This window comes from Eumetopias jubatus, unplaced genomic scaffold, assembly GCF_037043125.1.
Source record: "Eumetopias jubatus isolate StellerSeaLion01/CBP00866 unplaced genomic scaffold, mEumJub1_p1.0 scaffold_8, whole genome shotgun sequence".
In the NCBI taxonomy this organism is placed as follows: Eukaryota; Metazoa; Chordata; class Mammalia; order Carnivora; family Otariidae; genus Eumetopias; species Eumetopias jubatus.
In genome coordinates this window covers 70,128,613-70,156,359 of record NW_028274814.1, presented here as the reverse complement: position 1 = coordinate 70,156,359, position 27,747 = coordinate 70,128,613, and the positions used below count along the sequence as shown (strand labels likewise).

Genomic DNA, 27,747 nt, shown 5'->3' with positions numbered 1-27,747 from the left:
TAAAATCTTAAAAAAAAAAAGAACTAGGAAACATGTATGTATATTAACCTATGTATACACATTTATCTATAATTATTTCTGTATCTCTCCAGCTATAGATAGATGCTTCATGAATGGATGGATGGATGGATGGTTGGATGAATAGGTAGACGGACAGTTAGGTAGGAATTCATACTGAAGTCTCTGACACCAATCTGGTACAAAAGGATTTATTCTAGCCTTCTGTGAGAATTTTTTTTTTAATCCTGAACTTTACTTCCTCTTATTAACTGATTATTTTTTGTAACTTATAGTAATTTATGTTACTAAATAAAATTCCCTATTAAGCCACTGCCTCTATACTTTGGTGGCATAATCATGTTGCTCTATCATTTTCTGTAAATCAACTAAAAGCTTTTGACCCATGTAGCAGACACTGTTTATTGTATACTTCATATTTATTCATCTCTTCTTTATTCCTAAAATTTAAAGGTAGCACTGTATCCAATTAAAAATTCTCCTCTCCAGACTGTCTATAAGCTAGAGTTGCTCCCATGTAATTTAGATGTATGGCATATGAAAGGAAGCTTCCTAGGTGCAGCATGCAGGAAAGCTATTGTTTTCCCAATAAAATATGTCTTTGTTCTTCATTCTACTCTCTTCCTCCCATCTGAGACATGCACATGACATCTGGAGGTGGAGAAGTCACCTATGGTCAAGAGGATAAGAGCCATACAATAAAGATGGCAGAACTGGAAGATAGAAGGAATTGGTCTAATGAGTTCTTTAAGCAACTGCACCAACTTGAGACTAACTACCTCCAGAATTCTTGTTACAGGGGGCAAGTGAGCTCATAGTAGGTAAGCTACTGTAGTCTGTTATGTAAAGTTGAACACAGTCTTAATTGATACAGCCCATTTGGAAGAATAGAACAGTAATTTTTTTTTTCTTTTTAAGTGGAATGGTCTGATATTGTGATTATATGTGCCGTGAAATACCAGCCAGTGCTGGTTTGTTATATCATATTTAGGTGTTGAAGTGTATATTCCAGTTTCAAGGGTTAGTATACAAAGAGTTTAATGGCATTCTGATTATCAGTTCACGGTCAGCAAGTTTCAGGATTAAACAAAGTTTCATCTGTACATACCATGTAAAGGAATAAGTTTTAGAAAAACAATTTTCAGATCATCATATCATAAAAGAATGATTTTTCAGGGTGTGATTTAATATATTAAGATATAGCCCAAAGATTTTTGGGGTGGGAGCATGAGATACAGAGTATGGGGAGGGAGAACTCCAAGAGTGTCGTAGGAGAGTATGCAGTTCGAAAAAATCATATTAGAATTGTAATGACTTTTGATCAATATATTCAATTTTCTTTGAAAGTTAATACTGATGATGAAAATAATAGACGTGTTCCATGTTCCAGGCAAAATGCTAATCACTATAAAAGTATTATAACATTTATTTGCCACAATAATACTTTGCAGTATAGCTACTCTTAGTGTCTGCATTTTAAAAATGAGGAACTCAAATATGGAGGTATAAGCTCACAAATCTAATTAGTGCTTAGTATTCAAAAACAAGTGTGTCTGATTCCAGATTCCATATCCCTACCCATCTCACTGAACTGTTTGCTTGCTAAATAACATTAAAGGAAATTATAGGGTCCCTATTTTATCAAATAGCATTTTACAAAAGGTGTTTTTTTTTAAGTTAAGTAATACTGCTATACTCTTAGTGAAAAATGGAAAGATGTTTTCCTACCTACTGATAGGAGTAAATCACATTGCTTAATCACATAAATTTCTAGATGAATATAAAAACCTAAACTGCCATTTGATTTGCATGAGTCTATGACCTTAGTTCATTGCAGTGTAACTAAGAAATCTTTAGTCAATCAAAACATTAAAAATGGGGGGGTGGGTTAGCCCAGTGATAGATATTAAGGAGGGCACATATTGCATGGAGCACTGGGTGTTATATGAAAACAATGAATCATGGATCACTACATCAAAAACTAATGATGTACTGTATGGTGACTAACATAACATAATAAAATTAAATTAAATTTTAAAAAAAGAAAAAAAAGAAAACCAAAAAAAAAAAACAACCCATTAAAAATGAGGTATATTTGTTTCACATAAATTATTTGTAAGAGGAATATGTATAGCCGTAGTGCATTGCTCATAATTCACTTTTATATGAGCTATTTTGAATCATGCTAAAGATGACAGGCAGTGTCAACTGTCACTTTGATTTAGGAAATGTCAGGTATCTGTGAGCTTCATTGACATGCATGATGTGTGACTTATGAAAGGTTTTAGAAAGATTTTTGTCATCCTTTTCTATACATAATAAATGTATATGATTGTATTCTTGGAAATGATTGCTTGTTTAATAAATTAGGAAGTGGAAATATCTACCAGAACAAGAAGAAATAACTTTCAACTTTTACAGTATAGTCTTTTTAGTAGACATAGTGCTTTTTTTTTGCTCTATTTAAAATAGTCATACTAGCTATAAAAAATTAGCATGAACACCACTGACTACTGCCTTATGAAAATAAAGATTTTTGTGAACAGCTATGGCATCCCAATACAGCTGCACAGAACTGATGCAGTTCCCAAATATCAACAGTAATAGCAACAAAACCTCATATCTGGAAGAAGCATCTATAATTCAATTCTAACCTCAATAGAGTCTCATAAATCCTTATTGATTAAAGAAATAAATATATCATTTTTTCCAAAAAAAGACTTCTGCATATAAATATTTATTTATTTATAACAACATCTTAAAAATCAGTATCATTGCAGTAGTAGCCTCTGATGAGGAACACTGCTTGACAAAGTACGTGTTTTATATGTAGCCCAGGTGACATGCAGGATCTCCAGTCCCCCTAATGTCTGAATCAAATTTCCTCCATCATCCCATTCCATGCCTGTATCAGTATAAAACTTTTCTCCAATTTTCTGGAAATTACCTAGGTCTAACATTTTCTTGGTCCTTCTGGCTTCTAACTTTTTGCTCTTTGAATTAGCTTAGCTGATGGATAACCTTTCCACCTGATAATACCACTTCTGTTACAGGTCGTGTTAACCCAGATATGAAACTCAGTCATTTATTATGGTGCCACAAAATAAGAAAATTAATAAAACATGTATGTATGTGTGGTATAATTTACTAAATTTGGGGGAATGAGAGGGTAGGAGAGACTTTACATTAAGGAAAGATCATCATCTTATATCTAATAATAGACATCCTGGTTAGTAAAAATACGTCAGACATCTTATCTACTGCTGGGGATTTTTCACTGCTACCTCACTGCAAAAAATTTTTAAAAACCCAGCTTCATACTATCCATTTGGCTCCTTTCTTATCTTCTCACTTCTGTCTCATCTCTTCCCTGTCCTCCCCTTCCTGAATTGCTCCTGAGACCTCCAAATTCAGCAAGAAATAATTTATTTTGTCTTCCCTTGAGTACCCTAAAAGAACAGAGCATGAATAAAGCTGGGTTGTTTTATCAAGAAATCAAATTCCAGGGAAGCAAGAAGGAGGTAAAAAGAAAATGAGGGGGATGGGTTGGCCTGGTGATGGGTATTAAAGAGGGCACGCTCTGTGGAGCACTGGTGTTATGCACAAACAATGAATCATGGAACACTACATCACAAAAAAAAAAAAAAAAAAAAAAAAAGAAGCAGGGAGGGAAGAAAGGAAAACATAAAGGGGTGCATTACTGACCTGGCTGTAGTCTTACAAGGAAACACAACTGAAGTATCACAGGACACATGGACTTTTTGCATCTCCAAATAGCCAGGGGATGGCAGGGGCAAATATATCTGCAGGATCCTTTCCACTGCCTGTCTCTCATTGATCAGTTTGCTTCTGATGGGGCATTACATTCTGGGCACTTGTGGTGTTAAACACCAATATTCTTCATCAGATACACATGTAACAATATTACTGACTCTCACCAGATGACTTTACCACCTACCTCAGAAGGATTCTGTCAAATTCCTATCACCCAATTTTCAAATCTATCTGCATCCCTTGTAATCAAAAACAGGGTCTGGCAGAAGGTAGGTAACCAATAAATATTTTTAAAATAAATATGCACCCACTTTTACCTCCCCCATCATGTAAAATGAAGAAATGGAAGGGTCTACCTGTCTCTTTATGTCACCAACCTTCCCCTCCTTACTGATGGGTATTTAAATATGATATAGTGTCTAGTGTCTCTCTGTTTTTTTTTTAAACTCCCTTCAGCTTTACACCCACACTCCCACAGCTGTTTAGTAGTATAAATATCCTATAATTTATTTATCCATTCTACTGTTGGCCATTTGAACTGTTTCCAGTTCTTTGCTATTAGTGATTCTACAAATATACTTGTGCATGTTTTTTAATGTGTGTGTGTATATATATATTTGCATGTATATATATGTGTATATATACACATATATACACATATATATGTATATATGTATGTGTATATATATATGATTTTCTTCAGAAGAGGAATTACTGGGTCACTGGGTAAGCACATCCTCAACTATACTACGTAATGCCAAATTGTGATCCAAAATGGTTCTACTCTTTACACATCTGCCAGCCACGTGTAAAAGTTTCCATAGCTCCACATCATCATGAGTTGATATTCTCAAATTTTTTAGTTTTTGCAAATCAAATGGATGTGCAATCAAATGGATTGTATCACACTTTGGCTATAATTTGCATTATCTTTATTACTAATGAAGTTGACCGTCTTTTCATGTTTATAGGGCATTCTTTCTTCAGTGAGGAGCTTGCTCAAATATTTTGTTCATTTTTCTTTTGAGTTCTTTATCTTTTTAGTATTGGTTTGAAGTTCCTTATATATTCTAAATATTAACATGTTTTAAGTAAATTTGCTGCAATACCTTCTATTTATGATTGGTTTTCACTTTCTATATGCTGTCCTTTGCTATATAGAAGTCTTATTTTTAATGTAGTTGAATTAATCAATTTGTCCTCTATAATTTGAGCATTTTGCTCCTTGTTGAGAAATCTTTGCTTTGAGATCATAAAGATATTTTCATAGATTGTTCTATAAAAGTATAGAATTCTCCATCCACCTATAATTTATTTTTGTTTATGGGGTAGGCAGTTTCCAGGACCATCTCCAAAAATCCCTGCCTTTTATTCATACCCTTGTGTGTTATCTCCCAACATTGAATAAGGCTAACCTGGATAATAAATAGGACACACAGAAATGATGGTATTTGGGGGCACCTGGGTGGCTCAGTCAATTAAGCATCTCCCTTCGGTTCAGGTCATGATCCTGGGGTCCCGGGATTGAACCCCTGCTCAGCGGGGAGTCTGCTTATCCCTCTTCCTCTGCCCCTCCCCCTGCGCTCTCTCTCACTCGCTTGCTCTCAAATGAATAAATAATTTTTTTAAAAAAGAAATGACGGTATTTGACTTCTGAGCCTAGATAATAAAAAGCATTGTTGTTTCCATTTTGCTCTCTCCCTCTTGTATCACTAACTATGGGAGAAGCCAGCTGCCGTCTTGTGAGAACACTCAAACAGCCCTATAAAGTAGTCTGTGTAGTTAGAACTTGAACCCTCTGGCCGAGAGCCAGTGAGAAACTGGTTGATAACAGCCATATGGATAAGCGTCCTAGAAGCGGATTCTCCTGTCTCAGTCATGCTTTCAGAAAGCTATAACACTTGGCTAACATTTTGACTGCAACCTTATGAGAGACTCTGAGGCAGAATCACCAAATAAGCTGCTCCTGAATTTCTGACCTATATAAACTGTGTGAAATCAGTATTTATTATTGTTTGGATCCCTACATTTGCGGCTACTTTGTAACACAGTAATAGACAATTAATACATTATTACATAAGGTAGCTTTTCATTTTCAATATTTTTCATTTGCATAATCAGTTATTCCAACCTAATTTATTTTGAAAGCCCTTTCTATCTATAGTTATCTGCAAGAGTAACTCTGTCATAAATAAAGTTTCCAGTTACACATGGATCTGATTCTGAACTCCTTATTCTATTTCATTGGTCAATTTGTTTAACCTTGAGTTAATTCTTCACTAATTACTATAAATAAATGGATGAACATCTATTTACTTTTGAAGTGACAAGCATGCCCACCTATAATTTATATAGTTCAGATACCATTCTACTTAGGTATTCGATATCCTCATAGGTATTTTTCCCCCACAATAAGAAGCACTGATGTTTCTGATTCTTAACCTCAGTAGGCCACTGATAGAGGAATATAGGATCTAAAGGAAGAGCTTCAAGGTGTTGGAACATGGCATCTTATATCAGCTTGTCTTTTCCTCTTCTTCTTTACAATGTTTGCCATGTGTAATTGAGCTCTCTTGCTATGTATATTCAGCTCAACTTACTGTACTTCATTGACGCCTTCACAAACCTTTTCATGTGTAAGGATAATACAGTTATATCTTTTTCTAAAGTTTGTTTTATTGATGTTTTTGTGGTTGCTTTCTTTTGTTTGCTGTAAAGATCAGCCTCTTGTTCAATGGAAAATATGACCAAGAAAAGTTTTCAGAAATTATATTAGGGCCCCATCATCACTACTATCATTGTTATTCCCACTGTGCATGGAATTTATTAATATTTCCAAATGCTCAACCCTAGACATCTCTTTTCATTGATATTTTTAAGTCTCTTAAGTACCACGTCAATTTAATAACTTTTTTTGTTCTTTTTTCAAAACCTTAGGAAGAAACTACATGTTGGAACTGAACCAACAATATGTGTTTCTTTCTGCGGATCAGCACAATTTTGTAAGAGCTAAAATGATTCAAGCAGATGTTCATCATGGGACTGCCGGCAAAAGGACTGAGAGTCACAAAGATAAATTCCAATCCAGTGTTTGGAAATCTCCCCACCACACTCAAGCGTCTTTTGAAGTAGGTATCAGATTTTTTTAAGTACTTTTAGAGAGCTTTTAAAATTTCATCTAAAAATCACTTTTGAAATCTGCAGTACTATTCCTGGAAATATATCTTAGATGGACTTGAATGGAGCAAGAGAGTAGATATGGATCTTTATTTTGTCTTTTAGTGGCTCACTTATAGGGAAATATATAGGGCTCTCCCTCTTCTAGTCATAGCTTATATCTTTTTTATTTTTTAAGATTTTCTTTATTTGAGAGAGAGAGAGAGAAACAGCATGAGCAGAGGGAGCGGCAGGCAGAGGGAGAAGCAGACTCCCCACTGAGCAGGGAGCCCAACACAGGGCTTGATCCCAAGACCCCGAGATCACAACCTGAGCCGAAGTCAGACTCTTAACCGACTGAGCCACCGAAGTCCCCCTAGTCATAGCTTATATTTTACCACCTATCTTTAAGTCCTCTTCCACGGGGTGCCTGGTTGGCTCAGTCATTAAGCGTCTGCCTTCGGCTCAGGTCATGATCCCAGGGTCCTGGGATCGAGCCCCGCATCGGGCTCCCTGCTCGGCGGGAAGCCTCCTTCTCCCTCTCCCACTCCCCCTGCTTGTGTTCCCTCTCTCGCTGTGTCTCTCTCTGTCAAATAAGTAAATAAAATCTTTAAAATAAATAAATAAATAAATCCTCTTCCACTCACGTGCAACATAACAGCATATCCTAAAGTATGTCATGCTATTTCACATCTTTGTGACTTTGCTTACGTTGTCCTCTTTCCCTAGAATGATCTCCTCAACCCCCACTGCCAAAATCCACCAGGCAAATACATATATATTTTCAGATTTAGCCCATCACCTCCTAGAAAACCTCCTCTGACTGCCATTCATCTCCCACAGGCAAAATAACTTACTATCCTTAGTACTCCCTCTTTCCACTCTAGACTTTTCTACCTGGTTCCTATAACACTCCATTGGCTTGTCTGAATTTGTGGTTCTCACTCAGCAATCATAAATAATTTGGAGGCAAATTGTATTGCCCACCTTTGGATTAGTAGTATCTAGCAGTGCCTGACTTAAAGTATGACCTCAGTGAATTTATTATAAAGAAGTGAATGAATGAATGAATGATTGCCTGCATCTGCATCAGGGATTTAATACTTGATTAGTAAAGGTTTTAAATTTTATCCTCCTATATTTTGAGATTTAGAATGGTGTTAAATGAATTCAGTTACACATATTAGACATTACTTTGTCCTTTTCATTTGTCCCTAGCACATATCAGGTAAATAATCTCTATAAAGTTTAAGGAAGCATATTGCAATATATTGTAACATAGAAAAGGCATCTAAAATATTATAGTGCAGACACTTTGTTTCCAATGTTTGACATAATGCTGGAGCAAAACTTAAAGAATCTTGAAAAGAAGGAATATTTAAATAATGACACTATTATAATGTACCATTTATATGCTTGTAACTATACCGTGTTCTTTAAATATTTTACCTCCTTTTATTTAATAGTCACAACAAGCCTATAAGATTTGTTGATATTTTTCTTAATGTGCAGATAAGGAAATTGAACCCCACAGAGATTAAATAAATTTCCCAAAGTTTACAAGTGACTTTGACTCTGGTCTTTTGCTTTTTCCTTTTTATTTTTCTTTTCCCTTTTTTACTATGGCAAGTACACTTAACACAAGATCTACCCTTTTAACAAAATTTTAAGTGTACAGGATAATATGGTTAACTATAGGCACAAAGTTATAGAACAGATCTATAGAACTTAATCATCTTTCATACATGGAACTTTATACCAGTTGAATAGCAACTCCCCATTTCCCCTGCTCCTAGACTCCAGAAATACCATTCTGTTCTTCACTTTGACAATTTTAGATACTTCATAAAAATGGAATCATGCAGTATTTGTCCTACCAAAAGCCTGTGTTTTAATTTACTAACTTTTTGAAAAATAACAACAATAAACTGTAGCATGTTAACATAAATAACATTTATGAACAATAACTATATTTTCAAAAAATTAGTTAAAAAGAGTGGCATAGTTTTACTTATCACCACAATCTCATTAAAATGTGGGAAAATTGGACAGCCATATGCAGAAGAATGAAACTGGACCATTTCCTTACACCACACACAAAAATAGACTCCAAATGGATGAAAGACCTAAATGTGAGAGAGGAATCCATCAAAATCCTAGAGGAGAACACAGTCAGCAACCTCTTCGACCTCAGCTGCAGCAACTTCTTCCTAGAAACATCACCAAAGGCAAGGGAAGCAAGGGCAAAAATGAATTGCTGGGACTTCATCGAGATAAAAAGCTTTTGCACAGCAAAGGAAACCATCAACAAAACTAAAAGACAACTGACAGAATGGGAGAAAATATTTGCAAATGACATATCAGATAAAGGGCTAGTATCAAGAACTTATCAAACTCAACACCCAAAGAACAAATGATCCAATCAAGAAATGGGCAGAAGACATGAACAGACATTTCTGCAAAGAAGACATCCAAATGGCCAACAGACACATGAAAAAGTGTTCAACATCGCTCGGCATCAGGGAAATCCAAATCAAAACTTCAATGAGATACCACCTCACACCCGTCAGAATGGCTAAAATTAACAAGTCAGGAAACGACAGATGTTGGCGGGGAGGTGGAGAAAGGGGAACCCTCCTACACTGTTGGTGGGAATGCAAGCTGGTGCAACCACCCTGGAAAACAGTATGGAGGTTCCTCAAACAGTTGAAAATAGAGCTACCCTATGACCCAACAATTGCACTACTGGGTATTTACCCCAAAGATACAAATGTAGGGATCCGAAGGGGTACGTGTACCCCAATGTTTATAGCAGCAATGTCTACAATAGCCAAACTGTGAAAAGAGCCTAAATGTCCATCAACAGATGAATGGATAAAGAAGATGTGGTGTATTTATATACGATAGAATATTACGCAGCCATCAAAAATGAAATCTTGCCATTTGCAACGACGTGGATGGAACTAGAGGGTATTATGCTAAGCGAAATGAGGTAATCAGAGAAAGACAAGTATCAAATGATCTCACTGATATGAGGAATTTGAGAAACAAGACAGAGGATCCTAGGGGAAGGGAAGGAAAAATGAAACAAGACAAAACCAGAGGGAGACAAACAATAAGAGACTCTTAATCTCAGGAAACAAACTGAGGGTTGCTGGAGTGGAGCAGGTTAGGAGGGATAGGGTGGCTGGGTGATGGACATTGGGGAGGGTATGTGTTGCGGTGAGCACTGGGTGTTGTGTAAGACTACTGAATCACAGACCTGTACCCCTGAAACAAATAATACATTATATGTCAATAATTAAAAAAATGTTTGAACTATTGGGAAGCATCAAGTTCATGCTGATAGACACCAATTTCCCAAAATTTCGTGCTTCCTTCAAAATCAAAGTTAATTATTGCCAGCGAATATTTCAGTTTTCTCTGAAGTAGCAAATTACTTTGTTCATTTTCAAGAAAATATTTGCCAAGTCTGAATAGTTATAGTTTGCCTATCAGTGTTCTTTTAATGATGTTCTGTTCAGTAAAAAAAGGTGGCAGGTTTAACCTCCAACTCGCCCAAATGCTTTTTTTTCTTCAAGACAACCATCATACTTTCATAAACAGCAGAAGAGCTTTATGTGTACTTCCCATTTCATAATACAGAATTATTAACAAGAATGTTTTCTAGAGGGGCGCCTGGGTGGCTCAGTGGTTAAGCGTCTGCCTTTGGCTCAGGTCATGATCCCAGGGTCCTGGGATCGAGCCCCGCATTGGGCTCCCTGCTCAGCGGGGAGCCTGCTTCTCCCCTGTCCTCCCCACTCATGCTCTCTCTCTCTCTCAAATAAATAAATAAAATCTTTTAAAAAACAGACTATTTAGTTATTATTTTTATTATTATTTTATTTACTATTTACTATTTATTTATATTTTTGATGTGAGTTCGTGGTTGTGGAGCATACAATGGCTACTCACAGAGTCTGGTGCCCCTGTCTTGATTCATACTAAGGTGCCAGCATGTTCCTTCTTACTGCTTTTGCCCCATCGGTACATAAGTTAACACAGTGAAAAAGACGAACAACATCTTACTTATCGTGAAAATAGTTTTGATTTCATGGACCCCTGAAAGGTTCTTGGTATTCCCCTGGGGTTCCTTATACCACGCATTGAGATCTACACAACAAGACTATTGCCATAGTCTTCTACCCACCCTTCTATAATCTGTTCTCCCCATAACACTCTAAATCAGATCATGTTACCCTTCTGTACACAACCTTGCATGGATCTCATCCTGTGCAGTGTAATGTGGAATGTCCTCACCTTTCTATCTCATTTCCTACCACTTTCTCAGTTGCTCACCTTCCTCAAATCCACTGGCCTTCTTGTTCTTGAAAGCTTTAAGTGTACGCCTCTTCGGTAGATCTTTACACTCTCTATTCTTTCGGCATGGGACATTTCTTAGGCATTTTCATGACTCATTTTCTTTCTTCATTTAGGTTTCTGCTTAAATATCACCTTATAGAAAGGCCTCCCCTGACCACAATCTATAACTGCACCTCTGTCATCTTTTAAACCCTTAGCCTGCTTTACATTCCTTTTTGCCACTTATTTGTTAATTGTGACTCCCCCACACACTCTCAAATATCAACTACCTGAAACCAGGAATTTAATTCTGCTCACTGGTGTTTTTTTTTTTTTCATTGCAAACAATGAAAAATGTTTGGATGAATCGATAAACTGCATTCTAATAGACGCACCAAGGTAAGTTCTTAAGACAAGAATATATTTGCCTCACAGAATCGTAACTTAACATAGTGTTTCCTAAATAAAAGCTCACAGATAGACTGTATCAAATTAACTCAGTATATTTGTTAAGCACAGAATCCAGCTTCCACCCCCAAAGATTCTGATTCAGTCAGTCTAGGATGAAAAGAGAGACAATGTATACTTTAAAATTCCCCAGGTATTTCTGAAGAACTGTCAGTTTTGGGAACCCCTTTCCTAAACCAACATGCTAGTGTCTGATATAAGGCATTAGTTGGTATAGGATTTATATGAAAGGCAGCTAGGTAACCTGCTAAATCATCATTCAGATTATTCAAATTTCTAAAGATCATGATTATGAAGATGGCCATAAAAACACATAACTGTATAAAAAGCCACATAAAACAGAATGAAATAAATTTTCGATATTTAAGTACAATATCAATACACAAAAATCAACTATTTCTATGCATTAGCAATGTTCTGAAAATGAAATTAAGAAGGTAATTCCTTTTATAATAGCATCCAAAAGAAAAAAGTCCTTAGAAATAAATTTAATAAAAGGAATGCAAGACTTGTATACACTGAAAAATATGAAATATAGATAAATGGAAGGACATCCCAAGTTCATAGTTGGGGAGACTTAATATTGTTAAGATGGCAGGGTCCTCAGAGCTGATGTATAGTTTCAATCCAATTCTTCTTCAAAACCGTCTTTTCTACAGAAATTGATTAGCTAATTCATATAGAAATTTAAGAGACTCAGAGCCAAAATAATTTTGAAAAAGAAGAGCCATGTTTTGAAAAAATAGCCTTTTCCACAAATGATACTAGGACAGCTGGATATCCATACACAAAAGAATGAAGTTGGATGTCTTCCTCACCATACACACACAAAACAATTCAAAATGGATTATAGCCTACATTTATGAGCTAAAATTATAAAATCCTTAGAAGAAAATATAGGAGTAAATCTTCGTGGCCTTGGGTTAGTCAAAGTCTTCTTAGATATGACACCACAGCACAAATGACAAAAGAAAAAATTGACACATCAAATGGAATTCACCAAAATTAAATGTTTTTTGCTTTAAAGAATACCATCAAAAAAGTGAAAAAACAACCCACAGAATGGGGGAAATATTTGCAAATCATATACTGATAAAGAACTAGTCTTTCTTCATATGAACAACTATTACAACTCAATAACATAAATAATCCAATTTAAAACTCAACAAATGATATAAACATTTCTCCAAAGAAAATAGGCAAATGGCCAGTAAACATGTTAAAAGATGCTCAAAATCATTAGCCGTCAAAGGTATGCAAATCAAAATCATACGGAGATATCACCTCTAAATGACGAGGATGGCTAAAATAAAAAGACAATAACAAGTGTCAACAAAAATGCAGAGGCAATAGGACACTCTCACATGGCTGGTAGGAACTTAAAAGGGTGCAGCCACTTTGGAAAACAATCTGGCAATTCCACCAAAGGTTAAACATAAAATTATCAGCAATTCCACTTCTAGGAAAATGCCCCCCCCACAATGAAAACATCTATCCATGCAAAAACATGTACAGTAATATTCACAGCAGCATTATTCATAATACCCAAAGAGTAGAAACAACCCAAACGTCCATCATCAGATTAATGGATAAACAAGATGTGATATATCCCCAAATGGGATATTATTTGGCAATAAAAAGGAATGAAGTACTGATACATGCTACAACGTAGATGAACCTTGAAAACATTATGCTAAGTGAAAGAAGCCAATCAGACCACGTGTTATATGATCTCATTTGTATGAAATACCCAGGATAGAGCTATAAAAAGTGAAAGTAAATCACTGGTTGCCTATGGTAAGTGGGGGCTTAGGGGAAATGAAGTAACTGCTAATGAGTCTGTAGTTATGTAATTTCTTTTGGGTCTGTTATGGCAACCTAAATGGACTAAGATAAACCCCATGGCTCAATATTTGGTTTCTAAATCCTAAGTGTGTCAAATGTGTATTCTTGCCAACCATGTTACCTTCCAAGAAAACAAGGAGAGGAAGCTTCCAAGGAGAGGGATCAGCCTTTTGGTGAATGCTTGTGTTTCCTTTCATATTTTCCTTGATTAATTTATGAAAATTTACATTCTTTTTAAGTCATAGTCCTCATTAGCTACGGGGCTTAGGGGGGCATAATATTAAAAAGATATTTTCTAAAAGTACACCAACAGAGGGTAATAGAGGTGGATAGGGACATTCATTCTTATCTGACCTTTCTCTGATGTGCTCACATACTATTTCACACTCAAATACCCTTTCATTGCAACACCAAAGTTTCTGATTCACTCTTCATATTTTATTTTCACAATAAAGAAATTGTCCAACTTAAATAATATTAAATTACATAGCAAATGACTTTTTTATTGTGGTAAAATATACATAACATAAATTTACCATTTTAACCATTTTTAAATGTACAGTCCAATGCCATTAAGAGCATTCACATCATTGTGTAATCATCATAACATGACTTTTATATAAATAATTCAATGGAAAATTCAAACATGTAATCAAATCTACAAAGTAACTTTTATTATTAAAGTAAAATCATACTTCTAATAAAGGGCGCTATCATAAGGCTTCAGATGAACTAGTAACCCTATTAATAAATTCATGACATTGTTATTTATGGAACTATATTTCAAATATATTTATACTTGTAATTTCCTTTTATGACCCAAAGATTTTCATCCAGATTTTGTATCGAAAATAAATTCATTGATGCGTCATGAGACAGACTGCATATTAAGTATATTAAATGTCAGGCTTGTTATTCTAGTTTCATTTGGAAAACAAACTCTTCCATAAGGCATGGACAGATGTTGGTAAGATACTAGCAGCTGTGGCAGAGAATACATTTTCATTAAGTAAGAATGACAGTGTTTTTTTTAGTGGGTAAGATTATTAATAGCTCTTTGGAAGTATTAGACAGAAGTTGTTACAAGATATTTTAAGATAATCAATAACCCGTCCACTGTGTTTCTTACTGTGGTGCCAGATGCTGCTGTTTGTTCTCTCTTGACAAGACATCAAACTCCCAACACCATGTCTACCTGACCATAGCAGACAGGTCACACATAGCCATCCACTTGACTAAGAGAATTATCTAATTCAGCCTGAATTTCTTCAGTTTGTCCTCTCCTTTCATGTTCTTCCTTCTTTAAGCTTGGTCTTTTGTCCATCCTTAGGGACTTGCTATCAATCATTTTCTCTTCAGTGGATTCATCTTCAGATTTTGTAGGTTCTCTCCCCTCAGCATTTTCATGCTTTGAAAATAAAAAAAATCAAAAATCAAAATCCTTTTTCTTACCTCTCCTATGTCCACCCTGCTAATATTTAAGATCTCTAGTGCACTTCATAGCCCGACTTCTTTAAAGAGGACTGACATCCCATCTTCACTTTCTCACCAGGATTCCCTCTCTCATCTAGTAGAATGTGGCTTCTACTGAAATGCCCATGCTAAGACAACAAAGGCCAAAGGATACATCTTGTTTTCTTACTTGACCTCTCGCTGCTTGTGATGATTTTATGGATTCTTATTCTGGAAACTTTCCTGCAGTGGCCTATGTGACACTATGTTCTCTTAGTTCTCCACATTTCTCCCTCTTTTGCACTTTCTCTCATGGACTTTTCTTTCCCTGTCCTCTTCTCAAGTGTTGATGTTTCTCATGTATCCAACTCCTTACTAAACATCTATAATTGGACAGCACATCTCAAACTCAATTACAAAATTCAATTCTGTATTTTCTCCCCAATCTTCCACTCCTTAGATGTTTTCTTATCTCAGTGAAAGGCACCACCGTTCACCCAGTTGTTCAAGTCTGAGCACCGCCCTTGACTTCTTTTCCTTCCCCTCCTATACAACATCAGCTACTGGTCCCGTCAAGTTGTCCCCCTACCCCGTTTATGACTAGTCTCCCTCATCATGCTGTGCCTCATGTTCAGAACTGGTTCACTGCAATAGGTTCCAACCAGTTGCCTTGTCACTCACTTTGAATCTCCATACTGCTCCAGAGTCATCTTTCTAATTTTAAAATCTGATCATGTCACACCTTTACTTAAAAATCCATCAGTGCCCCTCAGGACGCCTGGGTGGCTCAGATGGTTGGGCATCTGCCTTCAGCTCACGTCATGATCTCCAGGTCCTGGGATTGAGCCCCGTGTCTGTCTCCCAGCTCAGCGGGGAGTCTGCTTCTCCCTCTCCCTCTGCCTCTCCCTCTGCTCTTGTGCTCTCTCTGTCTCTCTCTAATATAAGTAAAATCTTTAAAAAAAAAATCCATCAATGCCTCTCAAAATAGAGTTTAAACTTGCCTCAAGATTCTCATACTGTTTCCCACTTTCCACTATATCCTCCACTCCCATGATTCCCAATAATCACCCTTCACTCCAGCCAAATGGAATTTATTAGATTTTCTCCAATATATAATGCAGTTTTCCTTTTCTTAGAATATCTTTCTCACTTTTCCCTTATCCATTAAAAATAAGCTAGAGTACCATTATCCCCGCGAAGTGTTCTTTGTTCTTACCCCCCCCCGCCACCTCCCCAGGCATAACCTCAGGCCAACTTTGATACCCCCCCATTTGTTCACCTAAAGCTGCCTCTGCATACCTTTTCCTAACTCAGCTTATTATCAGAGTAAATTGTAATCCTAGATTTGTTTTTATTTCCTCTATTAAACTGTCAACTCTTGAGGGAAAGGAATATGCTTCACTTTCTTCTATGGTCCTAGAACTAAGTATAGTATTTGGGTATAGTAGTGAGCAAGACAAATCTGTTGAATTAATGAATACAAAAATGAACTGAATCAACTAAACTTGTTTTGCCTTAAATATATGGCCAACAATATTATAACATAAGAACCCAGAATTATTGCCCTGCTACTCGAAATGCTCCTTTATAAATTGAACCTACTAACTACTTGGGTTTGAGTTTGGTTAATTCTTAGGCAAGAAGGCTTAGTGTACTACAGAAGTCATTTCATTATATTTTAGACTGTTTCATCTTCTTCATTTTTGCAATCTGTCATGTATGTATACTCTGATGGAAAAAATACTTGAGCTTGACTTAACATTCAGTTGGTAAATATTTGTATGGGCATGAGTATAAAAATCTCTGGCCACCCGAATATCCTGATCCAATAACAGAGCAAAGGGACAAGAGCCTTTCAGAAGAGTTGATTACACTGTTTTAATGACAGGGGGCTCCTGTCAGCAGCTCTCAGGCAAACACCAAATGCTATGGTTGGTTTATCTGTTTGCTTATTGTTTCCTTGCCTCCAGTGCCTGACAATGCTAAGTAAAGAGTAAGAGCTGATCATTTTATTTTATATTTACATAGAAATTTACATTTTAAAGGACTCATTTGTTGATATGTCAATTTGATTTAATCCTCCTGAAACTTCAATGGTTCTAATAAACAAAAGTGCAGATTCATTTTGCTATCTCTAAAAGTTAAAATCCTCTTTTGTTTGAAATTTTTTGTCTGAATATTTTTTAAGAAAATTTTCATGTTTCAGGTTTTTTTTAATTTTAGTAGATGGTCTATCTTTTGTTTTATAGTGCCTTTAAATGAGCTTTAAATTATTTATTTTCTATTTAAAGATCTAGGCATCATTCAGGGAAATATAGAGTTCCAGTCTTAAGTATTCCAATGTCTTCTATGACCTTCAGCTGCAAATTACTTCTATGACTATAATCTGAAGACTGTTGTTCTTTGTTTATCACAGGATGTGTTTTTCCCAGTTACTAAGATAAAATGTCAAGTCACTACTTCATTTTGAAGTTGCTCCTTATTCTTGCAATGCTGTTATAAATATAATATATATAAAAATATATTTATGTATATAAATATAATTTTTTCTTTAATGGAAGGAAAACAATAATTGTTATTTCCAGGCTTTAGAAATAACTTTTTCCCCTGTCTTATTCTTGAACCTAAACCTCTGAAACCTACTGAACTTATTCTTACATGCTATCTACTCTTGATGTCTTCATATTCCCAGGAAGACTAAACCAAGAATGCATATATAGTAGAATTTATATTCATATTGTAGCTTCAGCCAGTCACATATAAAGACTGTGTGACTGGACATAAGTAGTTAAAATAGTTGGTCAACAACTAGTTTTTGACTCCTTCTATGGGCTGGGCATGGTTATAAGCCCTGGAGTAGAGTAGTGAAAAACAGTACTACCATTGATATGTTACAGTCATTGAGAATGACCAATAGTGTTTTACATGAAGTATCTTGGTGCCCATCATTCTGTTCAGAGTGACACCTTAAGTTTTATACCGATTTTTCCCACCTTAGTGTTCCTTTTACCCTTAATTCTTTACACATTATTTTAAAATTCTTGATTTGTATGTACATTTGTATGACACCTTGAATCATTATGCAATGAGGTGTGATATAAATAACTAAATACAACTCAATGCAAAAGTACATCTTCAGCACAAATACAAGAAGTCACTTTTTCCTTCAAGTGAACAGGAAATCAGCTTTCCTTTGCCTCAGCTCATTAGAGAATGAAAAGCACTCCTAAGTCAGAAATGAGAAATTCAGCACCAAGGAAGCAGAGATGGAAACCATTCCTAGAGTAATCAGTAACACACATTTTGCAGAGCAAACTTTTTAGGAATGACGCTTACATTTTAAAAAAAGAGTTAGTATTTAAAGTGAACCTTGAAGAAACAATCAGCCAAACCTAGAATGTGGAAAATTCTACAGGACAAAAGATCCAATTTCTTCAATAAGTAAATAGAAAGAAAGAAAAAGAGAGAGAGAGAGAAGGAAGGAAAGGAGGGAGGGAGGGAAGGAAGGAAGGAAAGAAGGAAGGAAGGAAGGAAGGAAGGAAGGAAGGAAGGAAAGAAGGAAGGAAGGAAGGAAGGAAGGAAGGAAGGAAGGAAGGAAGGAAGGAAGGAAGGAAAGAATTGCTACAGATTAAGAGAGTCAGAAGATATATATTGACCAAATATAATGGTTAATATTGTTACAATTCTGACTCCAATAAACTAACCGTAAAAAGACACTTCTGAGACACTTAGGGAAAACTAAACACATATTAGGCATTAGATAATATTAAGAAAATATTATTAACTGTAGGAATGTGGTAATGAGATTATTCTATTTTTCAAAAGCCTTATATGTTAGAGATATATATTAATATGTTTATAGATGAAATGTTATATCAGATATCTGCTTTAAAATATTCCAGATTTATTTAATTTATTTGTGAAATAAATAAGCTTCTCTGTTTAAAAGTAAGTGAGAAAACTAAAGCATACCTTGAATCACAGTAAATTTCTAATGGAGTTTCAATGAATACAAATTATATTCTTAGGACAGGTTTTTCCAAAAGTAGCAACTGAGTAAAAAGCATATTTGAGAGTAATTTATTTGGGAATGTGATCCCAGGGAACAGCAATTGAGAGTCAAAGAGAGTAAAAATGGGGAAGAAGAGAAAGTCAATAGAGGAATGCTCACTGAGCTGGCTACCACTTTTGGATGGCGGGGATCTCAGTCCTATAAAGAACATCTGAAAGCCTCAGGAAATGCACCTCAGAACCATCCACAAGGGAAAGAAAAGAGAAAGGATTTATCAATCATCTCCCTTCTCCATTGGTCAAGGACTAGGCCACAGGGCATTAACACCTCTGTACTTCTTAGTGACAGGAGCATGAATGCAGAGAGAGTTCTGTCATATCTAATGACTGGGCATAATAGAAGCCCTCCAGCAGGAAGAAAGAGGTGCCCAGGGTTGGCCTGAGGCAATGTACTCACAGATTTCACCTGAATGAATCTGGTTGAGGACTTCATGGGAGCTAGGCTCCACAGCTAAAATCAGAATAAGAGGATTAGGAGAGGCAGGCAAGAGCCCATTCCCTGTGTCTCCTTTTCCCTTCAAGTAAGTCCAGTGAGTTACAAAATCCCCTTCAATATGGTGGCAAGCTGGAATCTGTAAAGATCAAATGTACGAAAGTTAGTGAAACAAACTGAAGTCCCCCCAAATGCTGCATCTGATTCCAAGGCCATAGTAGATATGATTTATCTCCTTTCTCCACTGCCAATTTTATAATTCTCTTACCCTAGGCCTGCTGGCCTGTGTTGTTTGCCTGCTGAGGTGACCCAGACTTTCATCTCCAAAGAATCTGCACCCTTGATTTCTCTGTGCTTATCAGGCTGTGGTCGTGGCAATTTTCCATCCACAATTGTCACCAGGCATGATGGCACCAAGAGACCTAGTGAGCAATCCCCAGACTCTCTGTATATCTCCCTGCCTTCATTTTGTAGCAGGAAACCTAGTTCCTCCTGATAAAAATCAATAGTATTAGCAGGAAACCTAGTTCCTCGTGATAAACATCAGTAGTAATTACCACACTGGTGTAGGAAACAGAACGCCACAACGACCACTGGTGCGTGTTCGCTCAGACTCCGAGATCTCTGAGAAAAGTTGAGATTGCAAGGTTAAAAATAACCCGAAAGGATCAGAGTGAAATGCCCTTGGAACGTGTGTGGTCAGTTCTAAAGTACGCAGCGGAAGATGTTTTGTAGATAGGAAGCCAGGTGTAAACAGCACACTGTGCCCTCCCCTCTTTGTTCCCTTGCCCTGTAAATTCTGTTTTAAAGATTCTTACGTGCTTGACTAATCCTGGGTACATGGAGGAATGTGCCTTACTCCGCCCCTGCTGTAAATCATTATAGATCTATATCGCTGTAGCAGGTATATAAGAGTATGGAACATAAACCTCGGCACCTCGGGTTGTTTGCTCGGGGTCCCCTGTGCCTCGCTGTACTGTTGTCTCTTTTTCTCAGTTCCTTCGCCGCTCCAGGTCCCCGATTCTCAGAGGTCGACACGTCGGTACAAAATGCCTTTCTTTGCCTATCATTAGATTTCAGGACTCTTAAGTGCTCAAACGTAACAACGAACAGCTTACCAATAAGATACTTAGAATATAACATTAAATACGGTAACAGAATACTGATCAAAGTCACAAACAGTCTAATTACCATTAGCAGGTGACATGTTTTACTGTTGTAAACTTGACCCCAAATCATCAATCACCTTAAAATACAAAAAACAAAACAGAAACAGATGGGTGAAGGTGTCTCAAAATACAAGATTAGGTTATACAAAATTTTCTTCCCATGAACCATCTCAGAAAACTCTAATTCCTGTCTTTCTTTCTTTCTCTTTAAAATAGTTTATACTTTCTCTCATTCAATAAGAATTTGAAGGGGATGCATTGGATTAATAATTTTTAGCAAGTGTGGACAGAAGTCTGAGAGATTTTATTTAACAGAAAAGTAGTTTTATCTACGTCGTTGGCTATGCCTATTCTAGATGCATTTGCTTATTCAATAATAACACAAATTCCTTCATTTATCATGTGCATCTGTTGTGATAGGTTCTTATATTAATTGGCCGCAAGCCCCACAATAATGCTGCAAGGTAGGAAACTGAGGCGTTATAGGAAGTAATTTAGCAAAAATCAAATACCTAAACCAGAATTCCAATTCGAAACCTGTTGCTTTAGGTTGTTTACTAATCTGGAATAGTAAAAGGAATCATTCAATTTACAGTTGTAAATATTGTGGGAAAACTGTTTAGATTTGGAATCTTTGGATTGTCATTTTGTGATTCCAAATTAAGAACAGAGGTGTAATGAGGAACAGAGAGGTAATTCACAGCCTGTTGCTTTCAACTGGCTGCTGTTGTATTATTTCATCATAGGCAAAAGCAGAAGTCCATATATAGTTGTCGTGGGTTGTAAATCAAGGTGCCTCTACCACATCTCTAGGAGTGTCTAGATATCTACCACAGTCAAGGAGTTGTTATTTGACTTAAATTCAAACAGTCACATTTTCTCTCCTGAAATTGTGATATATGAGTGAAGTGACACAACATGGAAAAACAGATGGAATATACTCATTCCTGGGGCAACATTCTTACAACACAATCAAGCAGCTCAGACAGCTCAGCCTTTGGATTATGTCATTTCCCTGGGCAGCTCTTTAGTCTTCCTCTAGATTTTGTAAGGCTATCATGATCTCCTTCCAATAAACTTTTCTTCTTCTTCCTTTGTAGAGTCAGTTCCTGTTCACTAGCAATCAAAGAACCCTAAATTATATACAATTACAACAAAGAGTGACCATTTCTTTCTCCAAATACCTGTTGTATTGTCAGTCCACACCACACAATTCAGCATCACTGTTCTCTAATTCCACTTCAGTATAAACTACTTGGGCATTTCTATCATTATTCTATATGACATAGCACAGGGCTGTGTACTAAATTGATGGAGAGACGTAAAAACAATAGTAATGGATACAATGGTAAAGGGTGAGGTGTTGGGAAAGTCAAGGATAGGAAATGAACATAAAGCTCAGGGAGTGCCAAAGCAGTTCTTAAATCCTGCTTCAACCTACTCATGACTATTGCAAAAGCGCCGTTCTCCATGGGACATCAATTCAGACTTACAATAAGTACACAAAAAAACAATCATCTTGGGCAGGTCAGCTTGTGCTTACTCAAAACTGTTCTGTCCCATGAGTGGAAGAGCTGGAATCATTGGGTGCCCATAGAATAATGAGTCATGAACACATTTTCTTGCACACATACATAAAAAGTTACATAGAATGGTATTCTCATCTTTCACCAGCAGTAATGATTGTTGAAAATATTAAGGAAATAGCCAGAATGAAAATATAATCTCTTATTATATACTGTAAATGTAGTATTTTGAAGAGTATAAAAAATGTAGTAGAATGGCTTATTTCCCTCAGCTTACAGAATATAAACAATTTATTTCAGAAAAAAACCTCAGTAAGAAAGGGTGATTACTTTTAGTATATTGAATTGTTGAAGGAGTGTTTATTCTATGGCTTGAAGTCATTCTGAGATATGAATTCAGAGCCTTTGTTGATTGTTCACAAGGCATGGCTGTTCTTAACCTGAATACTGAGAAAACAAAAAAGGAAGAAAAACCCTTTAGGAAAAATGTTTAGATTTTTAGAAAATTGTTATTCTTTTGGTTGAATAGTGTAATGTCCACTCTTTCCTGTTTGCTTTTATCCATATAAATGCATGCCTCTTAGCAATTACCAAGGGTGACTCCATTTCAGAATAGTCTTATTTATTTTAAGATGAATTAAACATTACCTCACTATTCCTACCACGCTTTCCTTCATTCCCATAATTTTCTTTGAAACTTATCTTAAAGTCATGCTATTATGGTAAAATACATAAAGGATAACTAAATTAAACATGTCTTTGAAATTTTTGCATAAAGAACACTTTCTGAAACGAACAATTGTCTGTGAAGTCAATTTTGAAGGGCATTCATAAGCTAACTCTACCTCCTACAAAACTGCATAAAAAAAATCACTTGAAAGGTTAATCCAGGGAGGTGTAAAGAAATACAAAAAGTGAAAGCAAAGATTCAAGAAACAAGGCCAGCAAAGTCTTACCCAGGAAAAGTTTTTTTTAAAAAAAATCTAGAGAGAAATTAAGAATATCATAAGATGTTTGGAAGATTCCCCTTAAAGTAGGAAAATTTAATGATACAAGATTACATATACTTCTTTAAGCATTCAACCACATTATTTGATTCAATAGAAAATATAATTTATATAGTAATATTGTATTTGCTGTTTACCAGCTTTTGGAAAGAATCTGCAAAGAATAAGAAACATAATTTTGGGGACTGTCATAAACCTTGATTATCGATATAATAACACGACAGCATGACTAAAACCAGAAGGTAAATGGGGAAAAGAGAAATTTGCAGGTAGGGTAGGCATGCTTCTGAGTAGGCAATCAATAGATACTGTCTAATGTTGGTAAATCTAAAAAATGGCAACCCAGAGTGAATTGACTCTGAAACAAATAAAGCTTAAGCTTTGGGAATCTTAACTTGCAAGGACTAGGAACACTAACAATTTTGTAACTGTGTGTTTCTTTTTCTTAAAGGTGTATCCTCCTTACTGTATAAATTTGAGGCCCCATGTAACCTGGATCCACACGGAGACCGCTCCCAGGGCTTTGGCAGAGACCTATGCACCTGGAGGACCCTGTCGCTAAAGTTCCTCTAGCTGCAAGGTAAATACAAGTTTGATGATAACCACCCAAATAACTAAAAGCAGAAATCATTGACCCTCCTTACTCCTTGGGGATGGTCATGGTAGAACTGGGAGAGGTGGGGAAGAAGGGAAGAGGGCCAATTCTATTTTTCATTTTATAGCCACTAGTGTGGTTTTATCTATTTATTAACCTATAGATGTATTGTTTTTAAATAGCAACAATTGATTTACAGTTTATTAGTCAACATGCACTTTCCTCCTTGGTGTATACTAAAGCTATAGACTGAAGGTGAAAGATAGGGCTGCAATGTATATGTGATTATTTAATACAGTTTTTCCATGTCTGTGCTAACTATCCTTATCTTCTCCTTACATACATATTTATTCTGGGTTCAGTGCCACCGTCTAAGTTAATAGAAATTCCATATATGAAAGCAGCAGTGTGTGAGATAACAGGAAATAAAAACATCTGGCATTATATTCTTGTCCTTAGGAAGAGCAGTCCCAGAGAGCATCAGTGATGGCCTTTTCTTATCAAATAGATAGTATTACCGATAGAACACTTAAAAATATGGGAACACTTTCTTCTTATAAAGAGTTTTCTCATAAATGGAATCTTATTCTTTCCTGAGACGCTTTTAAAAAAGAAAAGAAATTCATGGTTCTCATCATAAAATTTCTGCAGCTTTCTAATAACAGGATTCTGCTCTTGTAAATAGTCATATTGTTTAAGGCAGATATACTTTGAGCCTGCAGTAGAGTAAGAAAACAACGGATTTATGGAGATATTTCAAAGTCTAATGAACTACCTTGCCAAGATGAAGTGTTGCATTTTGCAGATAATTAGACTGTTCTTTACCTGCCATTGAAGGAATGTCACTGCAAGCAGACACGAACTCCATGGCAACGTGTAGATCAGCACTTTCTCTGTCAATACCTGGGAAATGTCATTTCTCTGAAATTCTGCTAAGGAACTTCTTCTCAGGAACAGATTAGACAACTAGTGACCAAGGAAATGTGTAAACATGTTTAAACTGAAAAGCATTATTGGGTCAGCCAACTACTTAAGAAAGAACAGCCTTGGCAAATGACGGAGAATGAGAGAGGAAGACGTGCAAATTTCCTCCCGGCCTTGAGATGAGAGCAGCTTGGCTGGAGGACCCCAGCTGGGAAGTGGGGAAGCCTGACTGCTCTCCTTTCACCCATGTCCTGGACAGCTCTGCAAAGGATGGCGAAGTATCAAAACAGGACCTAATTCAATTACCTGCCTTTTGTTTACTTCCAGTCGAATGGTTAATATCAGCAAAAGCATTTTTATTACTTTATGGATATGAATGTAAATTTGGTATAAAAGACTGGCAGTTGACAAACCTGTTTACCTGGGAGTTTAGGGATGATTAATCCTTGGTGCGTGTGTGCATGCATATGTGTTTTAAATATTCCATTCTCAAGTTTTTCTAAGAAAGCCTACATTGACATTTTTAATACCAACTGTGAAGGATCGTGAAAAATTAGGCCATTTTAAATGAAAATAAATTCAGAAATGGGAGAATTACATACGAGATGGTTAAACACTGCATAATGAATAATAAATTAAAGGGAGCTTATTGGTTAAAAGAAGTTGGAAGACTGAAGAATCTCCAAGGTCCACTCAAGTCTATGTTTCCTTGAGCAACAAAACAAGAAAAGATTGAGGAAATTCAGAGGCAAAAAAAAAAACAGAGTTCAACTTAAAAAAAAATTCTAAAGTGCTCTTCAAAATATTTCACTATAATGACATAGAAGGCTATGGTGTGCTTGATAGGTAAATGGTGAAAATGGTGATCTGTTTGTAAGGAAGCAAAAAATACATGCCTTAGGGAAGTTGTGGAACCGAAGAGAAAAATGTAAGAATACCTCGGCAAAAATATACATGGGTGGAACATCATTAGAAAAATTATGTTAGAAGCAGGCATTTAAAAACCCCAGAGAAATGGATGATAGGAGAATTCACAGTAAAAATAATTAGGGGCCTCTGGGTGGCTCAGTGGGTTTAGTTAAGCATCTGCCTTCAGCTCAGGTCATGATCCCAGGGTCCTGGGATCGAGTCCCGCATTGGACTCCCTGCTCAGCGGGGAGCCTGCTTCTCCCTCTCCCTTTACCTCTCTCCCTGTTCGGGCTCTCCCTCTCTCTCTCTCAAATGAATAAGATTTTAAGATTTTATATCTTTAAAAGTAAACAAATAAAATAAAAATTATTTTGAACTAGAAAAAGGAATAATTTTATGCAACGACGTGGATGGAACTGGAGGGTGTTATGCTGAGTGAAATAAGTCAATCAGGGAAAGACTTGTATCATATGACCTCACTGATATGAGGAATTCTTAATCTCAGGAAACAAACTGAGGGTTGCTGGAGTGGTGGGGGGTGGGAGGGATGGGGTGGCTGGGTGATAGACATTGGGGAGGGTATGTGCTATGGTGAGTGCTGTGAATTGTGCAAGACTGTTGAATCACAGACCTGTACCTCTGAAACAAATAATACATTATATGTTAAAAAAGAAGAAAAAGAAGATAGCAGGAAGGGAAAAATGAAGAGGGGGAAATCGGAGGGGGAGATGAACCAGGAGAGACTATGGAGTCTGAAAAACAAACTGAGGGTTCTAGAGGGGAGGGGGGTGGGGGGATGGGTTAGCCTGGTGATGGGTATTAAAGAGGGCACGTTCTGCATGGAGCACTGGGTGTTATACACAAACAATGAATCATGGAACACTACATCAAAAACTGATGATGTAATGTATGGTGATTAACATAACAATAAAAAATTTTTAAAAAATGAATAATTTTAATTGCTATACATTCACAAAGTGCTAACAAGAGCAGAATGCCCTGCGAGAATATTAAAGAGTAAACGAATGATTTGATATCATATTCTAGAGTTCAAAAGATCAAGGGAAGAGAAGAAAACATCAAGGAGGATCAAAAAATTTACTAAAAGTTTATCAGTGGAAGACATTCATTCTAGAAGATTTCATAGATCCGCCCCTTCTATTTCTCTAAAATCATCTTATTCTCCATTAATTTCCCCCCACCACCACCCTCCGCTGTGTTCTGGTCTCATGATCTGCTTTTACTTGTTTGACCATGACAAACTCTGCCCAACCTCATGTCCCCTGATGATGCTGTTTCCTGTGCCATGAATGGTCTTCCTCCTACTGTGCTTGCCTAGCTTTTTTTCATTTTTAGTTTTAGCTTAAAATATTATCCTGGCCATTTATATTTCTTATTAAAGAAAACACAAAGCATCCCAATGCTACTCCATGGTTACTGACTGACATTATTTTTTATATATAACATACATATATATATATGTGTGTGTATATATATATATACATATATATTGTTTTCTGCAGAACACATACCAAAATTTGCAATTATTTTATTTTTTAAGACTAGAAATTAATTTCAAAGCTAGCAGTTAAGCTCAATAAGGGAAGGGACTGTATCTCTCCTTGTCACTGCTGTGAGCCCACGACCTGGTAGGGTAATTGGCGTATGAGAGGCACAAGATAAACAATGGTTGATTAATGATTTGATCAACTGATGGATTAATAAACAAAACATGTAAGTAATATGATGTAAAATATGTGGAATATGGAGACAAACATCTGTTCTAAGGTTACCTTTTACAAACATAGCATGTTTTCCCAACTCTTTGTGAAATTCTGGCTTAATTTAGACCATAAACCCACTGTGTAGCTGCCAGAGATTATGGAGAACAAGCATCTGGCCTTTTAGAGGCCTCCACCAAGACTGGCAGACTAGCAAATATTCCAAACGTCAGAGGGGGAGTCAGATACTAAGCAGACAAAGGCCTCCAGAGGTATGCTCACAAGAGCCAAGGGTCTTCATACTGGGATTAATTGTGTACAAGGTCTAGAGAAGAACT

The 27,747-nt window shown here is 36.3% G+C and overlaps 1 long non-coding RNA gene across 1 annotated transcript; it reads left to right on the top strand.

Annotated features, from left to right (window-relative positions):
- The first annotated feature begins 495 nt into the window (after positions 1 to 495).
- LOC114216558 (uncharacterized) lies at positions 496 to 25,996 on the top strand. Its single transcript, XR_003610804.2, has 4 exons — positions 496 to 839; positions 6,730 to 6,920; positions 23,712 to 23,840; positions 24,661 to 25,996. It is a non-coding gene; the product is annotated as an uncharacterized LOC114216558 (long non-coding RNA).
- Positions 25,997 to 27,747: the final 1,751 nt, after the last annotated feature.